The sequence below is a fragment of the Mastigoproctus giganteus genome, chromosome 6, assembly GCF_048544385.1.
Source record: "Mastigoproctus giganteus isolate SK-2022 chromosome 6, ASM4854438v1, whole genome shotgun sequence".
Classification (NCBI taxonomy): Eukaryota; Metazoa; Arthropoda; class Arachnida; order Uropygi; family Thelyphonidae; genus Mastigoproctus; species Mastigoproctus giganteus.
In genome coordinates, this window is record NC_143580.1 from 17,159,940 (window position 1) to 17,186,756 (window position 26,817).

General features: G+C 37.8%; 1 protein-coding gene across 2 annotated transcripts in view; it reads left to right on the forward strand.

The window, feature by feature from the left end:
- Window positions 1-22,045: 22,045 nt before the first annotated feature.
- Window positions 22,046-26,817, forward strand: part of LOC150084013 (protein phosphatase 1A-like) — a 125,830-nt gene continuing 121,058 nt past the window's right edge. For both annotated transcript variants that reach the window (XM_090375857.1, XM_090375860.1), the window contains exon 1: window positions 22,046-22,168. The gene's annotated coding sequence lies outside the window, so the exon portion shown is untranslated. The remainder of the gene's footprint in view (window positions 22,169-26,817) is intronic.

Sequence of the window (26,817 nt, forward strand, 5' to 3'; positions counted from 1 at the left end):
TAAGTTGTTGCATAATACAGAAGTAATGAATTTTTATGTTTTATATAATTTCCTTTTTTTTTTTTTTTTTTCAATTGAAAAAAATTATGGCAAAAAAAGTATATGTGTATTTTGCATTGTATATTATTTCTTTTTTAATTGTTCATAGAATAATGATGTTTATTTGTCATTGCATAAGTTCAGTAACCTTTTTGGTAACAAAGAAGAGAGTGAATGTATACCTCCTCTAAAATTTTAGGATTTTAGATTTTAACACCTTGTCAGCATAGTTTTGTATATTTTGATTTATTTTTAATTTATTTTAAAAGAGCTTAAGATGTTATTGTGTTGACAGTGTAAGTTGTCATTAATTACAATTTATAGCTTGTGCATCAAAATAATTTGTTGCTACTAGAGTGACACGAAAGTTCGGAAACAAATATTTTTTAATCATAGCTTGACCGTAATTAAAATAATTCAGAGGAAAATGTTAACTTTGATTACCATATTACAAACATAAATAACAGTCACAGTGCAGTCTAAAGTACATATTAAATGATGTTATCTTCATGTTTCAGGAATTTTCCCCAGTTTTCTAGGCATCTTTTTGTTCATTCCATGCAAATGAACTTTCCACTGCTAGCTAGTGTCTAACAGATTCCACTTTTTAAAATTTTTCAGTTTATTTTTTTTTTAATATGTAAGCAAAATCAAATTCTTCCATTTATTTACCTTTGCTCATCGATATTCTTAAACTCATTATACATTATTTTCCCTTTTAATTTTGATATACTATGAATTATGAGACCTTGATTTTTTTGTATGGTATTTAAGCCACACCAGATGAGCAAAAGCACCTTTCTTTCTTCTATGCAATTCCCATTCCCATATGATGACTATGAGATGCCAGTGATAGGTATCTAATCTTGCCATAGAGATTTGGTTTTGCCAAATCCAAACAGCTGATAAAAATACACATTCACATTGCATCCGCCAGACACCGCATGAGCATCTGTACTTCAATCCAGGGGGATGATTGACCTTAAAAACTCAGAAAAATATGACAAATCTTTCTCTATTATTATTGTTATTTCTCTTGTTTATTTTCATTCAATAGTGTTTAATTAAGTTTAGAAAATCACAATTAATATATCACTATGTTCAGTTCACTGAAAAAAGTTAAAAATAAATTTTTTATAATTAAAACAACCATATAAATATTTGTTTTTTTATAAATAAAACAACCAAACAAGTGATGTCTTACAGACGTGCAAGCATCATTGTTAAATTGAGGGCATGAATGACAGGTGGTTAAGTGGTAGGATACAGCAGTAATTAATGGCCACTGCTTTTCATGGATTGAAGTTATGAGTGGGGTCCCAGGGCTCAGTGTTGGAGCCTTAACTATTTTTAATATTTATTAACGACATAGATGTAAGCATATAGAGTTTAATGTCTTAAGTTTGCTGATATAAAAGTGGGCAAGATGGTATGATATTAAATCAATTAAGCTACTTTAATGAGCTGTGGATAAATTAGGCAGATGGACTGAAAAATGGCATTTGAGGTTTGACATTGATAAATGCAAGGTACTGCATTTGGATATCACCAGACTCAATGTAGTTGATAATGAAAATGATCTGGGGATAGCCATACAGTCTAACATGAAGTTCCCTGAGCATTGCAAACTGGCTGCTAGGACAGTTCATGGAGTTGCTATGAGCTGTTCTCTGCTAGCATGAACAAAGAAGTGATCGTCTATCATCATATAAGGCAGTGTTAAAGCTGCATCTTGAACACTGCATACATGCAGTGCCTAACCAGATTTGGGTTATTATTATTATTATTAGCCATATGGTGCAAGGAAGTCTGAGGCTTATGCTGCACCATCCAAAAAAAAAAAAAAAAAATTGGAAGCTTCATTTTAGGAAGGAATATAGAACAGTTGGAATGGGTGCAGAGAAGAGCAACAAGATTAGTTAGGGCACAAAAGGGATATTCTTACCAAGAAAGACTTCAATATTGTAAATTGAAGTGTCTGGAAATTAGGCATCTGTTAGGAGATGTTATTGAAATGTTTAAGGCTTTAAATGGGTTGAGTAAACTGGTGTTGTCATCCTTATTCTTTCTTGAACAATGCACAAAGAAGAAAACAAATTAAAATTGAAAAAGGGGTGTTGAAGGATACATGTTCTGAAATTTGCTTTCAATCAGTGAGTTGGGTAATTGATCATTGGAATAAACTTATTCTTACATTTCTGCTTTGGACATTTCAGAAAATTTCATAAACAAATAATTTCCAACCAACCCTGATCATTCAGGATACACACATTTAGAACAGCTTTGTGGGAAGGAGCTATCTAAAAGAGTGTACAGAAAACACCCACAACCATTGAGGAATTAAAAATTGAAATATCAGCTGTTATAGAGGATATTGCTACAAGACATTTTGGGTAGAACAGTAGAGCAGTAACATTTCCATCAAGTTATGGAATTGGTAGGAGTATATACGAGGCTTGATCAAAAAGTTTAGTAAATAATCTTGTAATTCTTTGAATGCATAGCTAAATGGTTGCAAGCTGGACTTGCAGAAATACATTTTGAGCATGCTCAAACCAAGTTGTTTTTTTTATGTGCCAGTTGGCAGGAAGCTGCTTTGAGTGAAAACTGGTTTTTCTCATTTTTTGGATGTACTGAAAATGACGAAACTTAAACAGGGTAACAGACAAACAATTTTTGACTGACAAAAACATTCTTGCCATATCACACCCACCTTTTTGCTTGATTTGGATCTGGTCTCAAAATTAAAATAGGACACAAAAGGAAAATTTGTGTCATTGCAAGAAATCCATTTGAATAGATAGACTGCCAAATAGCTCACAAAAGAAGACTTCCAAAAATGTTTTATCGGTGGTAGGCATAACTGAACAACTGTGTTGTTGCAGAAGGAGATGATATTGAAGAATGTTAACAATGTAAATATTTATCATTGAATAAAATTCATTTTTTTCCATATTCATCAAACATTTGATCAAGCCTACGCCGAGCATGTTTTTCGTTAAAGATTTTCATTATAAAAGAAAACTAAACTTTTGTATGACTCACACTGAAATTATTAAATGAAAGCTGTAAAAGCCAACTATATTAAAATGGTTCATAAATGAACTGTAAAATTCTGAAATGTTACTATTGTTTCATTTTCTTGTGCAGTACTGTTTTAATTCTAATAATTTGTTTGAACCAAAGAGAGTAGAGCCTCAAGCATTCAGAAATCCAGCACTTTTTGAATATTTCTACAAAGGTACTTGACTGTATACCATATATGGAGCAATGCGGCCCAAGTTGCTGATGTGCTGAAAACCCTACAAAAGCAATCAACTAGCATTCCCTTGATCTCACGCACAAAAGGCCATTTTTGATGTGAATAATGTCTATGATGGAGGTACCCTACAGTGCTCAGGCTGTCACGAAAATTGAAACGCCTAACTGCTGTTATATCTTCGAAACTAATACACAATAGTATAAACAATGTATACTTATTTTGTCCAGTATATAATGCCGTCAACGAATATGCAAGAAAAAATTTGAAATTTTGTTATTTCATATAATTTTTTTCGAAAAAACTAAAAAGTTCACATTTTGGTCATTTGCCGTTGCGCCTTGGTTACTTTCACTCTCAATAACTTCTAAACTATACTGGTGTGCAAAACTTAAGGACCAGTCACGTTTTCACCAGTAGCTTCTCATAGGAGTGACCTGGATATGGGAAAAGCATACCAAAGGAACCTCATGAGGTACACAAATGATGAAGCAAACAATACCGACACTACAACGGAAACAAAACGGTACAGAGGGACTTTATTCAAAAATGTCAACATGACACTGGTTGCCGTGATACAGATGCATCATTGCCAAAGATGGAACAAAGGGAAGAGGTGGTCCTCAGTAGGAGATATGGCTACCCCTAATGTCGATGCAGGCTTTGCACCGCCTGTCCATATTTAGAACAATGTTGATAAGTTCTTGCAGTAACATCGTCCATTCCTCTGTCAGTGCCACCTTCAGCTGGTGAAGATTTTCTGGTTGTGTGGACGTGCCACTAGGCGTCTTCACCGAGCGTTCCATATGTGTTCGATTGGATTTAGATCGGTAGAACGGGCAGGCCAATCCATACGAACAATGTCCTCACTTTCCAAAAGCATATCAACAGCTGCAGTGCGATGGGGTGTTGTGATGTCATCCGTAAACATGAACTCGGGGCAATGGCACCTCGGAACAGATGCAAATGGGAAAGGATTACCTCAGTACAGTAGCCTGTACCGATTACAGTACCGCCTTCCTGGAGTTGTTACGGCCATCCAAGATAACGCCTCCCCAGCCTCTCTCCAGATTAGCTGACGTCCAGAATCTCTGCTGATTCTAAATCTACTCTCATCAGTAAAGATTTTGTGGTTGTAACCTTTTGAAATAGTGTTGGTCCTTAAGTTTTGCACAGCAGTGTATAATTGTGGTTGAAATCAAATCTTTTCCATCCGGTATGGGGTTCTTGTTGTTGTAGGGTTTTAGGTGCATCAGCGACGTGGGCCATATTGCATCGTATATAATGTTTGTAAATTGTGTGCGTTTTGTTGTCGATTTGCTGGTATTTGACTGGATGAAAAATCAGAGTTTCCAGAGGAAAAACTGTACTACCCTCCTCTGAAATGACTCAGCCACTTTTTGAAAAAGTCATAAAAATTCATCGTTATATTATTATTATTTATTAATTCATCGTGACATCGACAGGACTCGAGCTCAGGCTTTTCCACCGGGTTTGGGGAGGACAGCATTTATACCAACTGTGCTATCCACGAGGGCTAACCCGCGTGTAGCACAATGCATATGAGAACCGTCCTTCCTACACGGTGGGAAAAAAGTCGGTTATAATCCCGTTAATAACGCAAGGGCTATTTATGGGCTTTTTTCACCAGGTGGCTGAGTTAGTAGATCCTAGGAGAGGGTTGAAAAGCTTTTCTCCCAGAAGCTTGGGTTTTCATCCAAGAAATAGGATACTCGACCATAGAATATACAATTTACAGACATAATATAAACGACGCAGTATGGTCGCTTATGTGCTTAAAATCCAACAAGAACAATTGGCGACGCCGACTGAGCAATTTTTTTTTTTTTTTTTTTGGTTTTTTTGCTTTGTTGTTGTTTTGGGTTTTAGGAGCATTAGCAACTAAGGCCATATTGCTCCTGTGATAGGCGGCGGTCATTCCCTGACCTTTCTGCATCCTCCGTATTTGGGGGGCACGGGCTCGAACTCCGGTCTAATCAAGAAGCGTGTGCTATGCACTGCTGCTCCTGCCCACCTGGCTACGGAGGCGCCTTTTGCTTTGTGGTCGACTTAATGTGAGTTCTATAGACATTGCGTGAGAGGTCAGAGGTTTTGAAGAAAATTGCGTCTGTTAAAGTGGCTCAGACACCTTAAAGAAGTTTGAAAATCTGTAGTGACAACATTCTCTCTTAAAGACTTATCAAGAAATGGCTTCTGGGTGCGTCTCTACGAGTGGATTAATTGATAACGAACTTTGAAGAAAATTTTTCGAAATCATCAGCAGACCTTAGCGACGAAGATTAAAATCAAGGTAGGTTCATTCAGTGAATTAAATGGTCAATTCAATCTGTGTATATATAGAGAGATTCATCAGTTCTGTGGATATGAAGATGCAATGCGTGCACTTGATTGGGGTTAGTTAAGGCTTTTTGATAGCTTTGGGTAATTTAAATAATGAGTTTACCTTTTTTCTTTCACACATTCCAGAAAATAGAGGACATGCACTGATATTAAGAAAGGAAGAGAAGCGAGGAAAATGGAGTCTCTTTTAGTCAATGCGAAACTACACTTGTTGAAATAAACTTTCACTTAATCTGGTAGATCTTTATCGCTTACGTAAATTTAAGGACAGGTTTGCCAGACCTAAATACAGGGTCATCGAAAAAGGTGTCCTTTGGAAATATTTGATTGATGCTATTGTAGCAGCAAGAAGTGTGGTAACTCACTAAGTTTTATTTTACACCTCAACAATGGCCAAGCTCTTGGCTGCGCCGTGAGTGTGCACAGAATGACTCCTATGCGCACCGGCTCAGTCAGTGTCAATAAGATGGCCGTTCAACAGAAAACACATTGGGTGTTGTGGTATGCTGAATTTAAATCTGTCATAACAGTGCAATAATACATGTGCAAAAATAGGACGCAGGACTTAGTCATGATATTTTACGTACACTATAAAAATTGAAGATATTCAAAAAAATTTTATTGATTTTGGTTGTCACCCTTATTAATTAGCCCAGTTCGATGCCAATATTCGTCGTGGTTTTTAACGATAAACATTGTAATATAGATGTGGGAAATCGATGGTTCCCCTCATCTGTGCCATAGAACTCTGTGAAGACGTACAGAAGCACTGTAACAGCCAGAAAAGTGTAATTATTTTATGTTCTGTTGTGGCTCTGGCTGCTAGGCGCCGTCACCACTGGGAGGTGAGCCGGCTTGCCCATTATACTCTGGCTGGCCTCCGCCAAGGTCGCTCAGCCTTCTGAGAGTGCAGAGTAAAAAAAAACCGCATAAAGTTAGAGGGTGAGGTAAAATGACAAGAAGGGGGGTGGTAAGTTAGTGTTGAGAATGTAGTGGAATGCATCCTCAGAAGAACAGTGGTGCTAGCACCGTTTATGTGGGGAGGGGATATGGAGCTATAGTAACTAAGCAAGGGAACTTAGTCTTAGTTAGTTGGTCTCAGGCGTACTCAGATGAAGTGAAAAAAAAAAAGCCCATTAAAGTTCCTTGCATCATCGATGGGATTCGAACCAGGGCCTTTTCCATCCGGTCTAGGGAGGACGGTGATGATACCACTCTACTACCTGCACAGCCAGTTTTTTAAATTACATTTAAACTCCCACTGTGCATAACGGTTCCTGCGCTATTAGCGCATCCATGTTTTGGCACAGCCAGAGATATTTCACAGATCAAGACCCTTCATCATTTGAAGAATAACTTCTCCATCATAGTTCTCCAGTCATAGACCATCCTGTTACCTCTCCTCAGGTCCTGGACCATTGCACGCGGCGATCAGACTAAGTTCCCTTGCTTAGACTATATCCTTATATCTCCTCCCCACTCCTACACTTTACAGTGCTAGCACCACTTCTGAGGATGCTTTCCACTACATCCTCAGAACTTACCATCCCCTTCTTGTCATTTTACCTCCTCACACTCTGACTTTATGCGGTTTTTTTTTTTAACTCTGGTCCCAGTTCTATCAGGACACTGATAGACCTGGGCCACTTCTGATACAGTGCATGTCCATGTATAGAAAGCTTTATGGGAAGTGGGTATTTATGCATGATAACCTGCATTCTATCTGCATTCCCTTTAACGCTCGTGGGTAGCACAGTTGGTATAATTATGTCTTCCTAACAAATCTACCAGACAGCACACGCAATTTACTGTCACAAACACGGGTTTAAGGTTAAAGAGGTTTTTTCCCCCCAAAATTGGAGTTTTTTGGTCCAGCAAAACATGCAAATCGACCAGAGAACACATGCTATTTACAGATATAATACATAAAAGGATATATGTAATCATTTACGGGATATCCTAATATAATACAATATAATTTGTCTGCGCGGTAGTCACTCTCTCCACACCAGCTGGAAAAAGCCCAGGTTAGAATCCCGTCGATGACGCGATGGGCTTTTTTCACTTCGTGGCTGAGTTAATCGGTTTCATGTGTAGATAGCAAGGTTTTTTGGTCCAGCAAAACAGGCGAATCGACGAGAAAACACACAATTTACAGACGAAATAAATATATGGGTAGATGTAATCATTTATAGGTGACCGTAATATCATAATTTGGTTTTTTTTTTTGGTTTTTTTTTGTCTGCGCGGTATGAAAACAGGCAAATCTACCAGACAACACAAGCAATTTACAGACACAAATACGGGTTTAAGGTTAAAGAGGTTTCTGACTCCAGGATCCACGTATAAAGTATAAATTTTTTCGAAGGAACGGAATTAAGAAAAAATGAAATTTTTCTTAAAAAAATAGCTCGTTTGATCAGTTAAAGAAATTTTCTGCAAACGTGATTTGGCTTTCCAGAACAGTGAGGAAAAAAACAAAACACTGGTGTTATTCTACAAAGCAATATTTTTACCAATAATGGAATATGTAGAGGCTGTTTGGTTCCCCAGAATAACACGTAAAAATGAAGGCTAAAGAGAAAGATGTTACTGGCAACTTATAGATGCTGCAGAATGATATCAGCTAATAGCTTACAAGAAGACTCACCTTCTTCAGTACTGTAAACAGGTGATTGTATATATGTGATACTGTTTGTGAAAATAAGACCCAATATTTTTGGGTCCATATTACCATTTAACTAATTCAAGTTGCGTAGTTGTTAATTGTATATAGGTAAAATGCAATGCTTATTCTTTGTTGCTTGTGAGGAGTGATGATAGCGGTCTTAAGATTTATGTTTAGACATTCAGGTTGTCCAAGATTTTGATTTATTTTGTGGATTAAGCTTAGTCTACCTATGTGTTTTCCCTCCTCAGGTTGGGGAGCCTGAGAAATTTTGTCCATTGGTATTGCACTCCCTCCAGTGCACAACCTGTTTGTGCAGAATGCACTAGACAGTATACCTAGCCTATATACAGGGTGATTCACTACTAGTGCAACAAACTTGCAGGAGGTGTAGGGGGCACAAAGACGAATCGGAATCACATAGCATTGCAGGGTTCGAAATGCGTTCGTCATGCGGTAGAGGACGTTGAACGGGAGGTCGCGTGAACAGCGATCCCGCTGGAAGTCCGCATTTGCGAACCGTTTCTGTTGAAGAAACCAAGTAGCAAAAGTCCTCCGGAGTGGATAATCCGCAGGCCCCAATGATTAGACGCGTTGCAGATGGTATGAACTCATTTGGTTTGTTGACAGTATCTTCCATACAGTGAATTGGGAAATACCCAATCGTTGGCCTATCGCTCGAGTACACGTACTCGGATTGCCTTCTGCAAGACGTATGATATTCTCCTCATTGTCTGGCGTCCTCGTCGTTCGCTCTCGATTCATGGTATATCTCGTGAAACAACCAGTCTCACTTAACCTTCTGTGCACACGTGCGAAAATCGTATGATGAGGAACCTGTGCGGGAAACGTTCCTGGTACAAGCGCAGAGCGGCGCGCCCGTTACAGTCTGCAGCTCCATACGCGAGGTGCATGTCGGCCAGTTCAACGTTTGAATACTCGTCCATCCTACTGCCTCGGGAACTGGTTCGCAAATGCTGACTTCCAGCGGGATCGCTGTTCACGCGACCTCCCGTTCAACGTCCTCTACCGCATGACAAAGGCATTTTGGACCCTGCAATGCTATGTGATTCCGATTCGTCTTTGTGCCCCCTACACCTGCAAGTTTGTCGCACTGGTAGTGAATCAACCTGTATATGTGCCTAGGGACGAGCACCAGGTAACAGATAACTAAATGTCAGTTTTCAATCAGACCTGTAGACAGTCATATTGTTTTCAGCAGTTTCCAAAGTTGGAGTTTGGCTAGTGCCTAAAAGCCACCCAAAACATGTTATACACAGGAGCGGATTAAGGTTGGTTGAGTCCCCGGGCGCAGAAGAAAATATTGGGCCCCTTAAAAAAAAAGAGACAGGGAAAATAAAAATACACGTTAACCATTTTTTTTAAATAAATAAAAAATATAATAATAATAATAAGATCTTTATTGTACAAATTAAATTAAATTACTGTATTAGGGTTACCCGTAAATGAAATTACATTAACCCGTATTCGTGTCTGTAAATTGCTTGTGTTCTCTGGTCGATTTGCCTGTTTTGCTGGACGAAAAAACCTCAGTTTCTGAGGGAAAAAACCTTGCTATCTACGCCTGAGACCGACTAACTCAGCCATGGAGTGAAAAAAGCCCACTAAAGTTCCTCCCGTCATCGACGGGATTCGAACCCGGGCCTTTTCCACCCGGTGTGGGGAGGACGGTGGCGAGACCACTGTGCTACCCACGCAGACGATCTTTATTGTATATAAGGTATAAGGTATAAGGTATGTTAGTGTCTAACGGCTCCTGGGATTTCTCCCATCTCCGCGGGTGTACATTGTATCGGGGCCAGAGATTTGAAGTGTGTGGGGGTCATGTGCTGTATATTGTGTTGTGCCCTTTGTTCCTCGGGTCTATTAGCCGCCGAGCCCCTAGTGGGACCCGACGTTACCACACCATGCCACGGGGAGGCTGACCGGGTGTACGACTGTAGCTAGAGTACTCTGGCGGGTCCTGCCACCTACTTTCCTGGGATTTCAGTGGCTAGGACCAGATTTAAGAATGAGATGATCGCTGTTTCTTGAGCAACGGTTGTAATTTTAACAGAGCGTAGGGTTGTTCGCTGATAACTTGTTCTAGGGCCAAATAGGTCGGGCAGTAATTTGGAAGTTTTTAGATTTAGACCTGTGGGGGCATGAGTGTGTGTGTATATAAAAATATATATACACACACACCCACACACAAATATATATATAAACTAAAAAAAAAAAAAAAAAAAAACGTTGTGCAAGAGAAAAGTAAGGGAGGAAGGCAAAAAGACTGGAGGGTAGGAAACAGAAGAAAGGGGCCAATAGAGAAGATGGCCCCTGATGACAGTGTGGCATGCCCAACGCCTCACCAGAGAGAAGAGTGGGGTGGCGGGTGGACGAAAACCACCTCCCCACAAATAAATAAAAATAAAAAATAATAATAATAAAAAAAAAAAAAAAAAAAAAATCTTTATTGTATAGTTCACCGGTACACGCAGGTACCACGACCATACAATACCTTTCACGGCACCATGCCAGAGGTTAACAAGCGGCAGAGATAACCTCGCCGGGATTATAAAGATTAATTATAGGCAGATTATATTTAAAAAAAAAAAAAAAAAAGTACTCATAGCAGATAACATTGACTTGGAAGGAAAACTAATACAAAATAACAAAAATAATACAAATTGTGATAACAAAAGATTTTCCTCGACTCCAGTTTTCTGAGAGTTTCTTGCCCCCCCCCCTAACGATCTGAGATCAGTTGGTAGTTCTGGAGACCACGTGTAGATCTAGGATGAGGCGTCTATACTTTTTATCATCTGTGATTTTAAATAAGTCAGCATCCAGGGATTGAACCAGATGGAGCTTCTGATAAGGGAGGAATCGATCTTTCAAATGTAGCCTCGAAGGAAGAGCAAGAAGCTTGGGAGTGGAGCGGAGAGCTGGTTGGGGAATCCGCCAGCATACGGTGTCCCAAACGTTGGGTGTGGGACTCTCCCGGAAATCATTTTTACGGTGAAGATGAGTCTTCTCTCGTGCATTAATGCTGAAAACCTGGTTAAATTCAGCGCTTTGGCCATCGGTGTTGTGCACTGCTGTGGTGGGAGATGACACTTCCAGATTGCCCATTTCAGGAGCCAGTATTCAGCGGCTTTTAATGGTTTAATTGTGGTGTCTGCAACTGAGCCCCACACCTCTACTCCATACAGTACACCTCCGAAAATCAGCATCCTGATATACATTTTTATCAGGATGCTGCTTGGGTTGCCAAGTGCTGCTTGGCAACCCACCGTTTCTTGTTGAATTTAGCACAGAGTTCTTCTATATGATGATGGAATCGTAATTTTCTGTCGAAGATTACCCCCAGATCTCTTTGCTTTTCAATGCAGGGGATCGGGACTCCGTCAATCGCAGGCTGAATTATGGTTGGTATCTGTTTAAGAGAGACTACCATGATGGCAGATTTCTCAGGGTTCACTTTCAGGTCAAAATTCGTGAGGTACTGCTGTGCTTCTGATAAGGTCTTCTTGATGGTTACTGTGGCGTTTTTTGTTTCATCGGTCGAATTTATTTTTGTGAAGATCTTTAAATCATCTGCATATGATATCATATCTGTTCTATTGTGTATTAGTGGGTAAATGATAGCTGTGAAAAGAATTCCGGACAGCACTCCTCCTTGTGGAACGCCTGCTTGTATTTGTCTAGTATACCTTTGTTTTCCTATGTACATTTGGATGATTCTATTGTGAAGAAGGGATGTCAGAAACTTCAATACTGGGCCTGTGATGTGATAGTAATTTCGAAGGAGTTGAGCAAGGCTGGGATGTGAACACTATCGAACGCAACTTGTAGATCAAGTACTATTAATGTTTCATTTCCAATAAAATTTGAATATAATATATGTATAATATAATTAATAATAGCATAATAATAATCACAAAGTTTTGAACTAATAGTTGAACATATTAGTTTAACTATTAGTCGAACTAATATATTCAACTAATTTGTTGTGGTTTTGCGTGGGCCCTTCAGAAGTGGGGGCCCAGGGCGCGCGCCCGCCGTTAAATCAGCCTCTGGTTATACATATTTACATATATATTTATACGTACATTTTGCTTCTCATAGTTGGTAAGTGAAGCTTTATAATTGGAAAGAGTTTATTACACAGATTCAGATGATTGTAAATAAAAAGTTTTTGTAGCTATGTATATTTGTATATATGTAAATAAATTTAAATGTAATGTTTGTGCTGTACCTATGCTTCTGGAATCTGGTTCACGAAAGCCAAAACTGCAACAAACAGGAAGAATCCATTCAGCGTTCAATCCTGTTAATCATCAGCTGTGCCTGCTGCACAGTTAGCGCCCATGCACTACAGACCTTGGCAGGTGTCCTTCCACTTGATTTCGAGATCGTCCGCTGTGGACTTCTGTACAAACTGTCCATAGGGATCCCCTGAACCTTCCTAGGCTTCACAGTGGATCCGGCGAACAGTCGCAGAGCAGAAAAGAAACGCCTTGTTACCCATCTGCAGCAGGTATGGCGAGAAAAATGGAGAAACTCACTTAAAGGAGAAATCACGCGAAAATTTATCCCTGACATTGGCAGAGTGGACCCGAGGTTTCCCCTTTGGTTCTCCCCCGGCCTGTACCCAACTTTTCTGTAGACCGGACACAGATCTATTAAAGCCAAACTCTCCTTGCTGGCATTGCAGAGGACCCGACCTGTTCCTATGGGAGGACTGGAGAGCTGGCAACACCTGATGTATGACTGACCATTATACGACGATCTTAGATGCATTTTCATTACTGGGACAGCATACCTACCAAGAAACCGAGAGAACCATCTGTTAGACTCTGAAGAGGATTACACCGCCTTCACGTCCTTCGCGCAAGACCTCTTCACACGACGAAAAACCCAGCAAATGGCCAACAGAGGAAAATAATATCAACAACAATCAATTGTGAAAAAAGTATCTAAATTAGACTCTTGTGTACATTTTACTGGACAAACAAATCAACTTTGACGAATTTATACAGGACTTGTAGTACTACTTTAAGATTGGCATAGTCTCATGGCAAAAAACTCTTTTTTTCTCTCCTTTTCTTTTTTTCCGCTCTTTTTTTTTTTTTTTTTAATTTGGTCTCTGTCAAGGAGACCAAATTAAAAAAAAAAAAAAAAGCGACCAGCCAGAGAAGAAATACTGCCTGGCTCACCTAGTGGTGTATGGGCAACGTGGGATCCCAATAGGGGCCCCACGGCCAAGAAGGAAGAACACCAGAACCCGACATAAATCTACATAAACCTACACTCCACGTACTTCTGGCTTTTACAGTATTGTCATCCTCATAAGAGTACTAAAGGTGCAGTTGTGGGAAACCACTGGTGGCATCTCACCCTCAAACACTGTCTGCCCGGGTATCACAGTGGTATCGTCACCGTCCTACCAACACCGGGTGGAAAAGAATCTGGTTCGAATCCCGTCGATGACGCGAGCAACTTTAATGGGCTATGGGCTTTCTTCACTCCGTGGCTGAGGTAGTCAGTCTCAGGCGTAGATAGCAAAGTTTTTCCCTGAGAAACTTGGGTTTTTTCGTCCAGCAAAACAGGCAAATCGATCAGATGTCTAAACACATTCTTCGATTCATTGAACTTTTAGTGTCTTTAGTCTTTGCTGTTTCTTAGGCGATAAAGACCAATGTTTACAGAACATTGGTCTTTATCGCCTAATCTAATCAATTATGGGTGATCCTAATATAATACATTAAATTGGTTGTTTGGCGAGTAGCACAGTGGTATCGTCACCGTCCTCCCCAACACCCGATGGAAAAGGCTCGGGTTCGAATCCCGTCGATAACGCAATGATCTCTTTTCACTCAGTGGCTGAGTTAGTCGGTCTCAAGCGTAGATAGTAGTGTTTTTTGTCAGCAGAACAAGCAATTGGACCAGAGCATACGTAATTTACAGACATAATACATATATGATATATGTAAGAAATTACGGGTGGCCCTAATATAATAGTTTTAGTTTAGTTTATTGAAGTCAGTAAAATCTGTGAATAATCATGGAGTTGGTGATTGACCTAGTGGGGAGCGTGTTTCCTGGGGAGGGGTGCCCATAGCAGGGAAGCTGGTCAATAGCAGATTTCAGTGGTTGTGAAGGCTTCTAACAGTTCTGTGCCTGTTAAAGAGTTCCTGAGCAGAGATAGTGAAATGTTTGTAGTTTTCCTCTGTTGCCATGTTTCAGCAATGCCGCAATGGCAGAGAGGATCGTTGGAGATGCTCAATGATGTCTGATTTTCTTGTATGGATGTGTGTCCAGTCACAGAGACTGGATGCTCAATGATGTCTGATTTTCTTGTATGGATGTGTGTCCAGTCACAGAGACTGGATGCTCAATGATGTCTGATTTTCTTGTATGGATGTGTGTCCAGTCACAGAATTTTTTTCAGCCTGGACTGTACTTGTTAACAGAAAAGACTACAGGGATGGGATATACTTAAATAGAAAGGGTGCAAGAATATTTGCTGATGCTATCGAGGCAGTGTTAGTTGGGTCGGAAAACTGATAGCTTGGGGGGATACAAGGACTAATAGTTTAACAGTAGCCATAGGCAGAGGTGAAGGTGATTCTTGCACAACTTCTATTAGAATAAGTAGCGACCTGGAGCGAGGGGTGTTGGGGGTTTCAGAGATGGATGGCAGTCATCGTGAAACAGGTCGGTATATGAGATGTGTAAGAGTAATTAAGAATAAGAATAGGTGCATGTATACTTGCAAGTATACCAATGCTAGAAGTATAGTAAATAAATTTGATGAATTTGAAGTGTTGGTCAAGACATCAAAGGCGGATATTATTGGGATAGCAGAGACGTGGTGTCACACAGATATAAGGAATGCCGAACTGGAATTTGGGGAGTACAATGTGTACAGAAAGGATAGACAGGATAGGAAGGGAGGAGGTGTTATGCTGTTAATAAAGAAAAACATAAAATCAAAAGAAGTGCATCCAGTTGATATAGATGAACAGTGCACTGTTGAGTCAGTTTGGTGTGACATAAGCACTGCGAAAGCAAAAATAAGAGTAGGAGTGTGTTATAGGCCTAATGACTTGAATGAGTACAATGAACAATTGTACAGAGAAATAGAGTGGGCTAGTAAATCGGAATGTCTTATAATGGGGGATTTTAACTTCCCAGATATTGACAGGAACTTGTGGATTGGGAACTCACACACTAGTCAGACTTTTGTGGATTTATTGGATGATTGTTTTCTGCAGCAGCATGGTCGAGAGGCAACCAGAGAAAGTAATACTCTTGATCTGGATATCAGTAGTGATCATTCATGTATTAGGAATTTGCAGATAAAAGAACCACTAGGTGGCAGTGATCACAGTGTACTGACGTGGGATTTACTTAAAGATTTAATTACCATCAGGGGTAAAGGAAAGGGTTTTTGCTTCCGTAAAGGCGAGTACAGTGGTCTCCGACAGTTTTTAAATTCTGTACAGTGGGATCAACTAACGATGTTACCAACAGTAAATTCTAAGTGGGAAGCATTCAAGGAATTAATCATGGAAGCTACTAAAAGGTTCATACCTATTAAGAAATATTGTTCAAGGTTTAGGCCTAAATGGTTGTCAAATGAACTAATGAGACTCGTAACAGAGAAGAAAAATGCATGGGATGCATATAAATTATCAAGCGACTCAGAAGCCTATGGCAGATATAAGTTAATCTGTAATCAGGTCACAAAGGAGGTTCGGCAGGCGAAGGCAGATTGCGAGAAATCCTTGGCAAAAGATGCTAAGAAAAACAGCAAGGATTTCTTTACTTATATAAACTCTAAAAAGAAGGGGATGAATCTGAGTGGTCCACTGGATATCGATGGTTTGGAGTCAGAGAGTCAGATGGTTCGGCTGTTGATGATCCTGCTCAGATAGCAAACAAACTGAATGAGTATTTTTCATCTACATTCACACGTGAGGAATTATTAAAGTTTGAAAATGGCAGAAGGTTATCAAATTGTAGCAAGATACTTAATGATTTTGTAATAACTGAGAGCAAAGTGGAGGAGAAATTGTTGAAGTTAAACATAAGAAAAGCACCTGGGGTGGATGGGATCTATGCAGTTATATTAAAGGAGGCAGCAAAGCAACTAAGCAAACCCTTAGCCTTAATTATGAGAGCATCCTGGGACTCAGGGGAGGTTCCCACGGACTGGAGATGTGCAAATGTATCCCCAATTCACAAAGGGGGATCGAAGGGTGACACGAGTAAATACAGACCAGTTAGTTTTACTTCTGTTCCGGGTAAAATAATGGAGTCACTGGTTAAAGATGCATTGCAGGATCATCTAGACAAGACTGCAGCAATAATTCAGACACAGCATGGGTTTGTTAAGGGAAAGTCTTGTCTGACAAATTTGATAGGATATTATGATGTGGTCACAAAGGAACTGGATGCGAAAAATAACTTTGATATCATATATTTGGATTTCAGGAAAGCTTTTGACACTGTTGCGCATGGAAGACTATTGTACAAATTAGAGCAGAATGGTATTAAGGGTAAGTTGCTACAATGGATAAAAGGATGGTTAAGTGCTAGAAGACAGAGGGTGGTAATCAATGGGTGCTGCTCTTCTTGGACTAATGTTATTAGTGGAGTCCCACAGGGTTCGGTGTTAGGTCCACTGTTGTTTTGTATATTTATCAATGATATTGATGAAGGTATATCAGGCTTAATGTCGAAGTTTGCAGATGATACAAAGGGTGGCAGGGTTGTTAATGACAGTAATGGCAGTGTGCTACTGCAACAGGATCTAGATAATTTGGGCAGATGGGCTAAGAAGTGGCAACTGAAGTTTAACCTTGACAAATGCAAAGTACTACATATGGGTAGAAGTAACCCCAGAGAAACGTACCAACTGTGTGTACTACACTTAAGGTGGTAGAAAATGAAAAAGACCTGGGAGTAATTGTGCAGGCAGATATGAAGTTTTCTGAGCAATGCAGGCAGGCTGCCAGGGCAGGTCATGGGGTTTTGTCAATGATATATAGGAATTTTGCTAGCAGGGAAAAGGAGGTGATTATCCCTCTGTATAAGGCAATGGTCAGGCCACGGCTTGAGTACTGCGTACAGGTCTGGAGGCCTCATTTTAGGAAGGATGTAGATTTACTTGAGCGTGTACAGAGAAGGGCAACAAGATTGGTGAGGGGAATGAAGGGATCCTCTTACCAAGAGAGGCTTAAGTCCTGCAAATTGCAGTGGCTGGAGACTAGGCACCTGCGCGGTGATCTGATTGAGGTATATAAGGCCTTGAATGGGTTGAGCACACTGAATTCTGATGGGATCCTTCCACTTGTTCAGATTACGAACCTAAGGGGGCATAAATTCAAATTAAGAAAGGACAGATGTAGAATAGATGTGCGGAAATTTGCCTTTAGCCAGCGGGTGGTTAATTGCTGGAACAAACTTCCATCTGTCGTTGTGGAAGTTGATAGGTTGAATAAATTTAAGGAGGAACTGGACAGGCATTTGGAGGGAATGGTGTGATTTTTTTTTTTTTTTTTTTTTTTGGCTGATGCTGCATAAGCTCATACATTTGCTTTCTTGCATCACATGCCACTGCTACTACTACTACTACAGCCGTGCCAACCCGGTGGTGCAAGTGGTGTACCGCAGCAGTGCGGCAATGACTAAGGGGCAGCAGAGACTAAGAGGCGGTAAAGACCAATGTTCTGTAAACATTAAAAGATACAGCAAAGACTAAGGACACTAAAAGATACAGCAAAGTCTAAGGACACTAAAAGTTCAATGTATTGAAGAATGTGTTTAACGTATTTTATATTAACAATTTATTGAACACTTTCGTTTTCAATAATTCTCAGATGTCTGAGGAAGGAAACGACTCTCTAGTTAATACAGAAAAAGAAAAAAAAAAAAAAAAAAAAAATGGAAAGCGACAAGTTCGATTACCAGGTTTCTGGACATCCAGCCATAGCCAGGTCCATCGACTTCGATTTTCTTTAGCTTTACTACTATTGATGAAGAAACAGAAACACGTGAAACACCTGCCCAAGATGTTGACGTCCCAATTCAGCAAGAAACACTAGATGCAAATTCAGATTAAGAGGAAAGTGAAGATCACAATAGTGGTATACAAGATCAACTAATTTCACTGAGTGATCCCGGTAAATGGGCACAAATTTTAAATAACAAATAAGTATGATGTTAGTTGAAAATAAAACAGAACAATTAAAAAAATTTGATTTCCCAAAAGATAAAGATAATAATAGAAGAAACTTTTCTATTGAATATTACACTAAAAAATTACAAAATGGCGAATCACTTTTGGGTAATTGGTTCCTACGTTCGATTTCTCAAAATGCTGTCTTTTGTTATAATTGTAAATTATTTTTAAATAGTACTTTTTCAGTTCCACTTGTAAACGACGGATTCAAAGATTGGCAATATTTAACAAGATATTCACGAAAAAGCAATATGCTGCTGAATGTACTAACAAATTAATTAAAATGCGAAAAAACTTAGAATTACAAAATACAGTAGATGCACATAATCAAAGTCTGATAAATGAAGAAAAAATAAGATGGCAATCAGTATTAAAGAGAATTGTTCTTAGTATTCAATATTTGGTAAAACAAAATTTGGCTTTAAGGGGTACTAATTCAAAATTATTCGATAACAATAACGGAAACCTTTTAGCAATTAATACAAATGATTGCCAAAAATGCTTACACTTTATCGGAACACATTCAACGTATTCGGATTGATAAACTTCACACGCTACATTATTTAGGATACAAAATTCAAAATGATATTTTAAATATAATAGGAAATAGTATAAGGACAAAATTTGTAGATAAGTTACAGGAACCTAAATATTATTCTTTGATTTTAGATTGTATACCTGATGCCAGTCATCAGGAACAATTGACAGTTATTTTAAGATTTGTAGTTAATAATGATGAAACACAAAAAAATTGAAATTAGAGAACTTTTTTTAGGTTTCTGTGAAGTTGAAAATACGACTGGTAGTGGGCTAACTACATTCATTTTAGAATTTTTGGAAAAATATAACATTAATATTCAAAATATGCGTGTGCAAGGCTACGACAACGATGAAAGGAAATCATAACAGCGTTCATGAAAAAATTTTAGATCTTTATTTGTCCTACCAAATTTAAAATATAGGTGTACATTGGTAAGTGCCAAATTCCCTTCACGGCATACAATGCCAGGGGATATAAACCCTCAAGCCTTTTTCGTACCTTGCGCTGCACATACTTTGATTTTAGTGGTGAATGATGCGGCAAAAATATCTTTTAAGACAATTGATTTTTTTGGAATTATACAGGAACTTTATAATTTAATTTTTTTTCTATACTAAACGGTGGGCAATATTAAAAAACAAAGTTTAAAATCTTTCTCTGAAACTATTGTCTGCAGCCAAAACAAATGAATGTATTTTCGTTATTTTGTTTTTAACATATTTATTTTATGTATCGTAATATATGTTATTTTGTGTTTAAAAATATTTATTTTTAAATTCCTAAAAAAAATTAATATAAGAAAAATGACAGTGGGGATGGGGGAGAGTAGGGGCGGCAAAAAGAATTTTGTACGAGGGCGACCATATAGCCTGGCGCGGCCCTGCACTACTTAACACATTAAGCCAACATGCCACCTCTGCCTGCGACTGCTCAGCTTCAAGTAGTCCAATGCCCGCCATTTCAAAGACTCATCTAAGCTACTATGATTTGCCATCCTGACTACTGGAGATGTGGCTGTCCCACTGAGCAAGCAAAAAAAAAAAACGGGAACGAAGTGATGTTGTCGCAGCTCGTGTTTTTATAGGCATGAATAATTTGCGTAATGTGGCTCTGTAAGGTGCTAGATTGATTTCTATTGGATACTATTCGGAATTTGCATGCCAGGATGTCTATTATATCGAACATTCGCCTTCGGCGACACTGTTCACAATGAAATATTCATGAAAAGCATTTTGTTCTGTTAATTTTGTCCAGCAGTGTAGCTTCGCTTGTTCCGTCTGGGTGAGAGGGGACTCCTTTCTTAGGATGAGTGGTGTATGCCGCTCGTCTACCTTCCTTATGATCTGGTCCAGTGTTGCTGTGTTTTTCTGGAAGTAATCCTTCATATCTTCTGCTGATCGATATCGTCTCCTTCCTCCTTCTTTTCGAGCTATTGTCCGTCTCTCCACAGTTAACTTCGGGTGATGTCGGCGGCTCTTGGTCGTCATTGTCCTTGTCTTTCTCATGATATCCTCCAACCCCGTGTTAGCCCAATCTATGATCCTGAAGGAGTATGTTATCGCTGGAACTGCATCGGTGCGTATGGCTTTAACTGTGTTCCCTCTGATCAGCTTTGCTTTGAGCAGGGTGCTGAGTCTCTGATGGTATTATGTTGTCAGGCAAGCCTTGATCTCCTTCTGCTCTAACTGCTGAGCTTTCATCATCCCAGGCTCTCTCCTCTGTCATGACTTTGATCTCTTTACGGGTCTGCAGCTGGTAGTTTCGGCCAACTAATTTTCCCTGGTGAAATCCGTGGGTCTTGCATTTGTTTTCCATCCTGATATCAGGATGGAATTTGTTCTAGACAATTATTATTAGTGCTGTTGTTTTTTTAAATTTTAACTGACAAGATAAAATAGATAAAAAAAATGAAATAAATAAATATATACAAATAAATAAAATTTGTACCATACCGACCGCACTATTTTTTTTTCTACATATTGCTTAAAGCATTTAATAGGCTCTTTGGCTTCTGTGATTTACAGTTTTGCTGATAATTTACGTCTATTCCTATTTTATAAATCGATACATATAAATGTATCTGAGGTGCGAATCATTCAAATTAAAAAAAATAGTGCCAGGCTGCAATCATCATTTTTCTCTTTCTTGGTGATTCCCTTCTACTTCTGACTCTCTCTCTCTCTCAGGGTAATGCGGGAATTTTTTTTTTTTCAGCTGGTGCAGCATAAGTGTTTATATATATATCAGTAATACCTGTAAGTTTCTGCTACGGACATTTCCAATTTTATTTCATGTTTTAAGATCATATGTAAATAATGGACTCTGTAATCGTCCTGCTCTTCTATCAATATTGAGAAGTTTTTTTTTTATTTATTATTTTTTTTATTAAGATAATTAGTGTCTGCCGCGTGAGATCCACAGATTAATACTTTTACTAATCTGTGCATGAGATCAATCAATCAATGTCTAATAAACATTACATATAAAACAATAACATATAATAAATAGACTTGATTGATTAATAATAAAGTTACATAAAATTTTTGATTAGATCTAAATCTCAATCCATTTCGACATACTGGTTGATATTTGAATAATGAAGTTATTACAGAAAATATTAATTGTGTGCATTATTAAAAATTAGATTATTTAAAACAGTTGAAGACAGGATAAACGGAAAACATAATTTTGGAAATCGTGTCTGATTTTTAATTGCATTTTATTGGGAAAAAAGAAAAACAATTCTGTTTACATAAGGCTGTTTTTGGATGATGTCATAGATATTGGAGCCATGCACCTTATACATTACTGCATCCATAAGGCGCTGTTCTCCTATACACGACCGTTGAGATGATGTAATGCAGTAGAGTTTTTTGTTTATACAGAATGGTAATAGAGGGCGCTTTAGTAGTCGACAATCAAAGCCAAGGCCGAGGGTGACGATTGCTTTTCGAATGATGGCGACGGATATGGTGATCGCATTAAGAGGAAATCCTTTGAGGCTTTTATGCATTTACTCTTCCTGACAACACTAAACCTATATACACAGTGAGTAATAGTAGAATCGTTATTTTGAGCTGTTGATAAGAAGTTAATTTAAATTCTTACTTAGGGGAATTTCTTGATAAATGTACAACTCCAACATTTTGCGAAGGCGGTGCGAATGCTCTTGAGTAAGCCTATATTGAAGCTCTTGCCACTCTAGAAGAGGGAAATGATAAAAGTAATTTGAGAAAGAATATCATTCCATCATCTTCAGAGAAAAGTAAACAGTTTAATACTTAATAAAGACAGACTTTATGACGTACTATCAGAAAATGCATTGCCCACTTGAAACAAAATCATTTACTTTATTAGATTTTTGTTTGTAATGTTTTAATTTCGCTGTTGGAAGATTTTCAAAATTTCAACTCTTTAGTTGATGCAATTTGCATGTTTCAGGTGACCTACTGAATCAGGCCGAACCACTTTTTTTTTTTTTTTTTTTTTTAAATCTAATTTATGTCATGTTTCAGTAGCATTGATCATCGAGAGAATGAAATAAATAAAAAATCTATTTTCATATTCTTGGGACTAATTCTAGAGAATTAAATACGCACATTTTTATAGTAGACTGCTAGAAATGAGTGAAATTAATATTTCATTAGTACAAGCGTGATCAGGCATAGACATATATATTGATATTAATTCAGACGTACTCATATTTTTGGCTTAGGTTTCTCAACATACACACTAAAACGAAGATAGGAATAGGGAAGTATATTAATATTTTTTTAATTTACTTTCATACCTCTACGTTTTATGAAACCATGATTATAGTTTAAATATTTCTTGTATCAGATATTCAGTTTACTGATAAGTGAATTGTTGAGTTACTGTTTTGTTTTGTAAATTACCTGTGTTAATTTAACCATAATTTTTTTTATGGTATACATGTAATAACTCTCACACATTTCTTATATATGTGGACTTGGGAAATTTATATTTTGGATATACTGACAGCTTGCATTATAACTAAAAATGTTGACATAATTTTCCATATTTCAGAACACATATGCAAAATGCTTAAGTTTGTTGATGATACAAAGTTGGGTACGGTACTTAATGACATTAATCAGAGTATGTTACTCTAGCAAGATCTAGATAAAACTGTTCAGATGAGCTGAAAAATGGAAATTGAGATATTAAATTGATAAACATCAGGTGCAGTGTTTGCGTAGTAATAAAATAATGTATCAACATATTTTTGGGTAGCATAAACTCAAGATAGTCGATTATGAAAAAGACCTGGGAGTATAAACAGTATCCAATGTGACTTGAAGTTCTCATGGGATCCTGGCACTAATATACAGGAATTTTGTCTGCAGTGACAGAGTTGATTACTCAGCTAAACTCCATTGTTTGGGTACCACTTGTCTCAGTACAGTGGGCGTGGTCATAGAATGGAGTGATTGGGTGATTATTGTGAAGGCATTTTCTTTCTGATTGTTTTGTGTCGTCGAGGTGGGGGTGCTTAGCTTAGGTAGGGTATTTATCCCCCCAACCTGCTCTTTTAAAATCGGAAAATGAGTTCCTGATTTAAAAACAGCGGCAAGTGGGGGGGGAACACCCTAGGCATACCAACCTATGACAGTGGGCAGGGAAAGCAGTGAGTGGCACCTGCTAGTCACTGCTTTGTTCCTGTCTGTTTGTCGAAATATGGACTGGAAAACAAGATCTGGAGTTTTACTGATTATCCTATTGTGTAATGCTATAGTTAAGCCATATCTTGAATACTGCATATTTAGGAAACCTAATTTTTGGAAGGATGTAGATCTATTAAAAGAGGAATAAAGCAAACTGTGGATTTTAGTGTTTTGCACCAACCTTGCGTAGAAATAAAAACAAAGGAAACTGGACTTTTAATAACTGTGTTTATAATAAATTATAATAACCTGTATTTACAATAAATTTAACTTTACGATAAACTATACATATAAAATATTAAAATCTGCTACATTATGAACAATAAAACGCATTAAAATATACTAAGTTAAAAGCGATAAAAAAAAAAAAACCATAGCTTTCAAAGGCTCCAGCCTTCTTCTTCATCGCTGAAGCTTTCAAAGGCTCCAGCCTTCTTCTTCATCCCTGAAGAAGAAGGCTGGAGCCTTTGAAAGCTATGGTTTTTTTTTTTTATCGCTTTTAACTTAGTATATTTTAATGCGTTTTATTGTTCATAATGTAGCAGATTTTAATATTTTATATGTATAGTTTATCGTAAAGTTAAATTTATTGTAAATACAGGTTATTATAATTTCTTATAAACACAGTTATTAAAAGTCCAGTTTCCTTTGTTTTTATTTCTACGCAAGGTTGGTGCAAAACACTAAAATCCACAGTATGAATATACCCAACCTCAGAGGCCTGTTTGAAGAATTATTTCGATGTTATGGCCGTCCAATTGTGCAGTACGTCAGAGAATTTCAGAGACATCGCTGAAGAAGAAGGCTGGAGCCTTTGAAAGCTATGGTTTTTTTATCGCTTTTAACTTAGTATATTTTAATGCATTTTATTGTTCATAATGTAGCAGATTTTAATATTTTATATGTATAGTTTATCGTAAAGTTAAATTTATTGTAAATACAGGTTATTATAATTTATTATAAACACAGTTATTAAAAGTCCAGTTTCCTTTGTTTTTATTTCTACGCAAGGTTGGTGCAAAACACTAAAATCCACAGTATGAATATACCCAACCTCAGAGGCCTGTTTGAAGGAATAAAGCAAAGTTTAACTGTATATAATTTCTATTGGGCGCCTCCGTAGCCAGGTGGGAAGGAGCAGCAGTGCGTAGCACACGCTTCTTGATTAGACCGGGGTTCGAGCCCGTCACCACCAAATACAGAGGATGTGGAAAGGTAAGGGAATGACCACCGCATATCCCGGAGCAATATGGCCTTAGTTGCTAATGCTCCTAAAAAAAAAAAAAAAAAAAAAAAATTTCTATTGGAAATTATATACAGTTGGAACTCATGTTTTCTTCTATGTGCTTACCACTTCATCAGTAATTGCTGTTTTTCCTTCATCTTTACAAAGAATAGAATGGACAAAGGTTTGACATAACAGATCATGTGTGGTGTGTCAAACCTTTTTAATATATGTACATTATTTACACATCATCTAGTACGTAGATCTGTTGCAATCGGTGCAGAAAACCGCAATAAAATTATTTGGAGTTGCAAAAGGGTGCTCTTACCTAGAAAACATGAGGTCTACAAATTGTCTGGAAACTAGGCAGCTGAAAGGAGATCTGATTGAAGTGTTTAAGGCTTAAAACGGGATTGAGTAAACCAAATGTTGGCATTCTTATTGTTTCTTGGATGGCATACAAGGAGACATGCTAAATTGGAAAAGGATGGTTGCAGAAACTAACCACTCTTGCATTGATCTCTTATAACCCATGGATAAACTTAGAGTTATAGAGATTGGTAAATTTTTTTGTCATTGATAATATGATACCTAAAACCATCTGCTGATTATTATTAATAATTGTTATTAACATAACCTGAAATATGAACAAAGCTTATTGCAGTTTTTGTTTTTACCAATACTAACAAAATAATTTTTTATTTAATATTATTACAAAATAATAACAAAATTAATTTTTTTACCCATACTAACATACTAAAAATGTAATACCCATACTAACAAAAGACAGTGAAATATTAAAGTGACATTTACTGTATTGCCAAATTGATTTATTGATTTGGAAAGAAAACGATTTTGCAACTTGTCTGGAGGGCTTCCTCAGTGCCACAAAAAAGAACTGGAATGGTGATGATTGAATAGCTGGTGCTGAATGAGCCTGGTTTTATTGATTTATGTCTCTAGAAGATTTATACACTGCACAATCAAGAAAACAATAGCACTATTCATAATTGTTGTCACTGCAGTCAGTTTACTGACAATTTTTCTCATTTTCATGGGTTATAATGCATGGTTTTCTTTCTGCATCAATAAATCAGTTTAGCAGTGCAGTAAATGTCCTTTTAATATTGATATTTTTGTATTGGAAATATCTTCCCTCATCAACCTTGTTCCGTATAATAGAAATGCAATATGAAATATTCCAAAGCTGTAAACACACACACTGACACAATTTTAGTAAATAAATTTGATGAATTTGAGGTATCGCTCAAAACATCAAAGGCAGATATTGTTGGGATTTCAGAGACGTGGTGTCACACAGATATAAGGAATGCAGAACTGGAATTTGGGGAGTACAATGTCTACAGAAAGGATAGGAAGGGAGGAGGGGTTATGCTATTAGTTAAGAAACACATAAAATCCAAGGACGTGAAGCCAGTTGACATCGCTGGACAGTGCAGTGTCGAGTCAGTTTGGTGTGACATAAGCATTGGGAGATCAAAATTGAGAGTAGGAGTGTGCTATAGGCCTAATGACTGATGAGTATAATAAGAAATTGTACAGGGAAATAGAGTGGGCCAGTAAATCAGAGAGTCTTATAATGGGGGATTTTAATTTCCCAGATATTGACTGGAATTTGGGGGCTGGTCACTCACACACTAGCAAGGCTTTTGTGGTTTTATTGGATGATTGTTTTCTACCTCAGCATGTTCGGGAGGCAACTAGAGGGAGTAATACTCTTGATTTGATTATCAGTAGTGATTCTTCATGCATTAAGAATCTGCAGA